This window comes from Jaculus jaculus, chromosome 11 (assembly GCF_020740685.1).
Source record: "Jaculus jaculus isolate mJacJac1 chromosome 11, mJacJac1.mat.Y.cur, whole genome shotgun sequence".
In the NCBI taxonomy this organism is placed as follows: Eukaryota; Metazoa; Chordata; class Mammalia; order Rodentia; family Dipodidae; genus Jaculus; species Jaculus jaculus.
Genome location: NC_059112.1, coordinates 4,993,110 through 5,000,423, shown reverse-complemented (window position 1 = coordinate 5,000,423; position 7,314 = coordinate 4,993,110).

Sequence of the window (7,314 nt, the reverse complement as noted above, 5' to 3'; positions counted from 1 at the left end):
GAAGAAGAGTCTCTTGAAAAGTCTCTCAAATAACTTTGCACAGCCCCTTTTAACCCAAGCTGCTGTCCCTCTTGGTTGGAAAATATGTTTTACTTTATATATGGCAGAGAAAACAGAGGAGAACCCAGATCCTAAAAAACTCAACAAAGTGAAATCTCAGTTTATAGTTTCACAAACGAGAGTATGATGAGATCTATTTGCGTAGCAAATACGTGAAGCACAAATTAGAATAAATATATCTGGTTGGTGGAAGGGAATAGCAAAATAATCTTTAAATATGTCTAAGAATAGGTCATTTACCAAGTTGAAAAGTATCTTTTGAAATAGAATACTAATACATGTTCAGTGATGTAGTGTGAAATAAGGTATATCAAAGATCATATCCAGCCACAACATTTTTGAGAAAGAAAATTGTAATTTCAAATTTTTAAATTATCTTTGGTTTGCAAATGAGAAGGTCCAGTATATGTCCTCACTGAGATGTGAACCTAAACTACCAGAAAAGTTTAGAGGATTATGTCACATTATGTAAGTGTGACTGGTGTAATATCTGTAGTTGCTGATAGAACACAAAACAACAGGAGTCAGAAACAAAGAATATATGACAGGATCAACTAAGTTTATGAAGAAAATATTAACATGGTTATCTCAGAGGATAAAGTCTTTTAAAATATGACAAGTAGTCTAGAAACAATAGATATGATAATGTTTATGAGATGTTATAAAATATTTCATGTAAAGAAAGAGCCAAGGAATATACCACTTGGAACTTTTTACATCAGTTCCCAAATATAGATATTACTAACGAAAAACCTGTTATTTTCTTATCTCTTTGTGCAATAGGATTCATTTAAAAGAATAGGTGTCTTACCTAGTAAAGTAAAACATTAAAAATTTCTGGATGAAATATAAAATTATTTTAAAATTTATTTTTTCAAATTAGAAATATCTTTTATTTGACACACTGATAAAGAGAGAGAGAGAGAGAGAGAGAGAGAGCGTGCACACTCTCATGAGCCTCTTGCTAGTGCAAAATAGCTTCAGATTCATGAGCCACTTTGTGCATCTGGCTTTATGTAGGTATGGTGGAATTAAACGTGGGTGGTCAGGTTTTGTGAGTAAGTGCCTTTAAATGCTGACTATCTCTCCAGTCCCTACTATTCATCTTTTAATATTGGAAGAAAATAATTATCAACAAACTTTCCTCAAAAAATAAATACAGGTATCCTGAGGCATAATGCTTAACAAAACTTGAGCTGTTTCTTGACAGGCTATGCAGCAAACTCTAGGGATAAGGAAGTATGAAAAACTGAGGCTTCCTCACAAGTTCTACTTTCACTTTTTAAAAATATTTTTTAATGTTGATTATTATTATTATTAACTCCAGGTGTTGGCATCCTCTTTTCCCTCTTCACTGCCCCCATACTGTTGGAGACAGTCCTCCGCAGGGTTGCAGGCATTCCTTATGGGGTTGTGGTTTATGCATTGTGGGAGCAGTCGTCAGTTACTTGGTGGTGGTTGAGGGGGAAATGCCTCTGCTCTGGGTATGATGTCTCAACCTGTGGCTCTGACAATCTTTCCAATCTGGCCCCTTTTCCACAAGATTCCCTGAGCCATGGTGGGTGAGTTTTAAGTCTACTTCAGTGATGAGCTCTTAGGAGTCTCTGGATCTCTGCTTTGGTAGGTGTTGAGCATCCTCTGGGTCTGCTTCCTTCACCCTGGCGCTGATTGTCAGGTTCAGCATGGAAGCAGCACTCTTGCTCATCTCCCCGGTTCCTCTGTGGATTCAGCTGTGGCTTGGCTGAAGTGTGAGGGGTGGTTTATCTCCTTCAGTCTTGCTACCTTCTGAAAAAGAACAGATTCTCTAACCAAGAGTGAAGTAAGCATAGTTTAAATGGGATAAGAATTAGTAATTTACAGAGAATTTGATGTATGTAACCTCTCTTTTTACAAGTAACATGTAGTCCATAGTTTACAGCAAGGGGAATTGCCAATATTGCCTTGGTTCTATGTGATAGAAAAACAAAAAACCAAAAAAACTCCTCCTTGGCAATCAGTAACCAGTGTGAACTTTTAGTCCAAATGGAAGCTAGAACATAATTTTACTGTTTAGATTTGATTCAAATATATACATATATTTCACTTAAACCCTCCACTGAAACATGTTTCTAAACATGTGGGTCATTATTACTAATTTTTGCAATCTGTTAACAAATATTTGGATCAATTTCATATTCATTTGTTATACAACCAAAGCTGGGGAAAATATTTTGTCATTGAAAACCACGACTTTGCACAATGTGTGCAGCATGTCTGTTTGCATCAAAAGTCTATGTAACTAATTTCATTGAAAACACTCCAGCGATCTCAGTGATTTGGGAATTAACTAAAGCTGTTATTCTCTGCTTTCTAAAAAGATGTCAATGAAATGTCTGGGTTTTTTAAAATGATATTTGGATATATAACATTGGTTTTAAATTGTATGTGGGCTGGAGAGATGGCTTAGCAGTTAAGTGCCTGCCTGTGAAGCCTAAAGACCTCGGTTCGAGGCTAGATTCCCCAGGACCCACGTTAGCCAGATGTACAAGGGGCCACACCTGTCTGGAGTTCGTTTGCAGTGGCTGGAAGCCCTGGCACACCCATTCTCTCTCTCTGTCTGTCTCTGTCTGCCTCTTTCTCTCTCTCTCTGTCACTCTCAAATAAATAAATAAGAATGAACAAAAATAGCTATGAATATTTTAACAGACATTAAAAACTTTGTTTTCTCATACTCCTAACAAAGGACATTGAGAGGTGCCGCGAGTTTCCTGCTGCCCATACCCAAGGAGCAGACACAGGTGTGCAAGAGAGCAAACCTAGTTCCCGCCCCAGGACGTGCGGGGATTGAATAGTACTGATCTGCTACTAGTTTGCACTGGCGCGGGTATGTCCCTTGATGGAGTCACCCATGTCCAGAAAAGAATGTCTGCGTGAGCACGCCACTGTTTAGTAAACAGTTCTGTAGGGAAAAGGGAAAAATACGAGGAAACAAATTGTAAAATAAGGAGGTGGAGAGAGATGGCTAAGCGGTTAAGGCGTTTGTCAGCAAAGACAAAAGATCCTGGGCTCTATTCCCCGGGACCTGGTGTGCCCAACCTCTCTCTTTTTCTCTTTCTCTCTCAAATAAATAAAATATATTTTAAAAGTCGATTAAAACATGTTAAGACTCCGTTGCAGTGGTACCGGAGGAGGGCAGGGGGAACCTGTGCGCATCAGGCTGAGTGCGGGCGATGGGGGAGGCAGCAGCTCCGCGGCAAATATCCGTGGGCCAGGGCTGAGCCAGGGCTGCTCAGAACGGGGCGCCGGCAGGGGCCGTAGCCTGGGGAGCGCGATGGGAAGATGCTCCGGCAGAGGGCGTGGCCTGGGGAGCGCGATGGGAAGATGCTCCGGCAGAGGGCGTGGCCTGGGGAGCGCGATGGGAAGATGCTCCGGCAGAGGGCGTGGCCTGGGGAGAGCGATGGGAAGATGCTCCGGCAGAGGGCGTGGCCTGGGGAGAGCGATGGGAAGATGCTCCGGCAGGGGGCGTGGCCTGGGGAGCGCGATGGGAAGATGCTCCGGCAGAGGGCGTGGCCTGGGGAGCGCGATGGGAAGATGCTCCGGCAGGGGGCGTGGCCTGGGGAGAGCGATGGGAAGATGCTCCGGCAGAGGGCGTGGCCTGGGGAGAGCGATGGGAAGATGCTCCGGGAGGGGGGCGTGGCCTGGGGAGAGCGATGGGAAGATGCTCCGGCAGAGGGCGTGGCCTGGGGAGAGCGATGGGAAGATGCTCCGGCAGGGGGCGTGGCCTGGGGAGCGCGATGGGAAGATGCTCCGGCAGAGGGCGTGGCCTGGGGAGCGCGATGGGAAGATGCTCCGGCAGAGGGCGTGGCCTGGGGAGCGCGATGGGAAGATGCTCCGGCAGGGGGCGTGGCCTGGGGAGCGCGACGGGAAGATGCTCGGTCAGAGGGCGTGGCCTGGGGAGCGCGATGGGAAGATGCTCCGGCAGAGGGCGTGGCCTGGGGAGAGCGATGGGAAGATGCTCCGGCAGGGGGCGCGGTCTGTCGTGGTAATTGGGGAGTGGCCCCGCCCAGGGGCGTGGCCTGGGTGGGGCTAACGTTGGTATAGGGCGTAGGCCCTGGAAAATGATTGGTTGTGAGATTTTTAATTTCTCTGGCCAAGCTAGGCCTAGGATAGGAGAAAGTACATGCAAGTGACTATTGGCCTGAGATAGTCATGGAATATTTTGTCTGTTTTGGTCACTGTTTCATAAACAGGAGAAAAATCTTGTTTCTTCTCTTTCAGTTTAAAATACACTGAGAAAAAAATCAGAGAAATTTGACAAAGAGCAATAGATAAACTATTACTTCTGGTAATTCTTTGATTGTAGTAATTGCATTGTGGTTAGTTGTTGATAGTATTGTAGCTCAATTGTTTAGTACCACAAGCATCACACAAGATTTCCAAAAATAAAATGCTTAATCTTTCAAGACTGTCAATTTCTAAGTTTAGTTTATTTTGCTGTAAAGATAAACATTGGGGAATTTTCTTTTGCTTTACAAAGACTTTTTCACACATTTTGTAACTACCATGACTTCCACTGAGAAGGAAGATTCAGGACATAGGACCATATATTTTTCAGATATATGTAGGCTACATAAAATTTTATGTATAGACCCCTTGGTAGTATGGTTGGGGTTTTGTCGTTGAGGAGGTAGTGAGTAGTTTGGAGTAAATAATATTTAATATAATTGTTCGCATCCACAAATACATCCTCTGAGAGTCCAGTGGCATTTCGAAGCCCATTTTAAACAGAAGGAAGCATGGTGACTTCGAAGTTGAGTGTCACTTGCCTGATACCACAGTGTGCAGTGGACTCGGAACCCAGCTTCTTATACTCTTCCAGAACCATCTCCATCATTCTTTGCAATATTCTGATTTAGGGGAGATAGGCTGACATCTTATTGAGGGCCTGCAACAATTGAGTACTTAGTGCACACATGCGTGGTGGGAGTCATTGGAGAATATGTTTCAAACATCTTCAAAATAATCATATAGCTAACATCTAAAATTCAATAAAAATTTGTTTTTGAGGCAAGTGCATTTTGAAATATCCCACAAATATAACTAAGTTACCTAATAAGGAGTATAAAAACACATAAGTTTACTTAACAAGTTCTATTTAACATGTCTTCAAACATCATATGCAAAATTTAATTGCCTTTCATATATTTTATTTTATATATGTGAGATACGCAATATTTCCTGTCTGCAAAATTCTATGAAGTTTAAAAGCTTTAGTGGTGGAAATTTTGGATGACAACTACTCCAACATGAAAAGAAGAAAAAAAATGAACAAGTTTTCCTTGTGAAAGGAACTTTGAGTCTAGTTAGAGACACATTATTCCTATACATATGGCATGCTGTAAAGCCTCTAAGCCTGAAATGAAATGATTTTTCTTCTGGCAAAGTTTTGTTAGCATCCCATGCCAACTTGTCTAGAATGATTTTAATATTTAACCAATAGCACCATCTGTAGGTCAAATTAGCACATTGCCTCTGAGAACAATTTTAAAACCAAGTGACAACAAGCAGATATATAAGGTTTTTAATCATGATCATATCCACTGTGGAAATCATTCTACTGTGGATATTTTAAGATGAAAAGAAAACTTTAAGGTGTTTAGGTATATTTTGTTTCAAATGAAATATTAAATGTGAAGATTGTATTCATTTATAGGTCAATTGGTCTACAGGTAAAAAGGAAAATTATATAACTGAATGCTGCATATTTTAAGATGTTTATGCCAAATAATTATAGTAATAACTACTTTATTCTTGTTTATTTTTATTTTATACTATTAAACGAATAATATATTGCTTTTTATCCTAAACTTACATGCTACTACTTATTTAATGTTTCATTATTGTTAATGGAATCACACAAACCAAACTCTCTATCAACATAGATATGGATAACGAAAACATGGTGTATTATAAAATAGAATTTATTCAGCTATAATGAAAAACAAAATTATGTCTTTTGCATGGATACGAATGCAAGTGGAGATTGGTATGTTAAGCAAAGTAACTGAAACAAATGATAATACTACATACTTTCATTTCTGGATCATAGATTTTATGTAGATATTAGTCATGTATTTAGATATGAGATAAAAGTAAAAATGAAACTGTCTCATGAAAGATAAGGGACTAATGAGAAGTGGGAGGGGAGGGAAAGTGGAAGGCAGGTGGACATGAGGGGCATGGTCAAAGTGCAGTGCATATTTGTGCACAAATGTCCTTAAGAAACTGCACTGCAGGGCTGCAGACGTGGGACCCAGTTCAATTCTCAAGAACCCATGTAAGGCAGATGCACAAGGGCTGTATGCACCTGGAGTTTGTTTACAGTGGCCGAAGGTCCTGGCATGTCTATCCCCCCCTTCGCTGAAATAAAGTTAATTAAAAATTGTTTTGAAGAAACTGTGCTATTTACAGTGAGTATATACCAGTCAGTTGTTTTTACAATTAAGAATTTCTTTGCTTTAATGATTTCTTTTTTTTAATTTTTGCTTTCATTTTTATTTGAGAGCGACAGATGGAGAGAGAAAGGCACACACACACACACACACACACAGAGAGAGAGAGAGAGAGAGAGAGAGAGAGAGAGAGAGAGAGAGAGAGAGAGAATGGGCGCACCAGGGCCTCCAGCCACTGCAAACGAACTCCAGATGCGTTTGCCCCCTTGTACATCTGGCTAACGTGGGTCCTGGGGAATGGAGCCTTGAACCGGGGTCCTTAGGCTTCACAGGCAAGTGCTTAACCACTAAGCCATCTCTCCAGCCCTAATGATTTCTTAAACTTATCTTTTCTGAACTCTTTTATCATTGAAGATAATAGTGAGACTGACTTATATTTAAATACTTTTTTTTTTTTTTTTTTTTTTTTTTTTGGTTTTTCAAGGTAGGGTCTCACTCTGGCTCAGGCTGACCTGGAATTCACTATGTAGTCTCAGGGTGGCTTCGAACTCACGGCGATCCTCCTACCTCTGCCTCCCGAGTGCTGGGATTAAAGGCGTGTGCCACCACGCCTGGCTTTAAATACTTTTTAAAAGAGTTTTCTGCTGTGGTAACTGGTTGTAATGAATTAGCTGGGTTCATTCCTGTCTTGACATATTCTTATTTCTCCATCAATTGAAGGTATAGAAATCTTTGGCAGTTATTAACATCCAAGGTTTGAAATATAGTGTTTCATGCTTTCTTGGATTTTAAGATTGCTGAGAGTCTACATGATATTATTCCA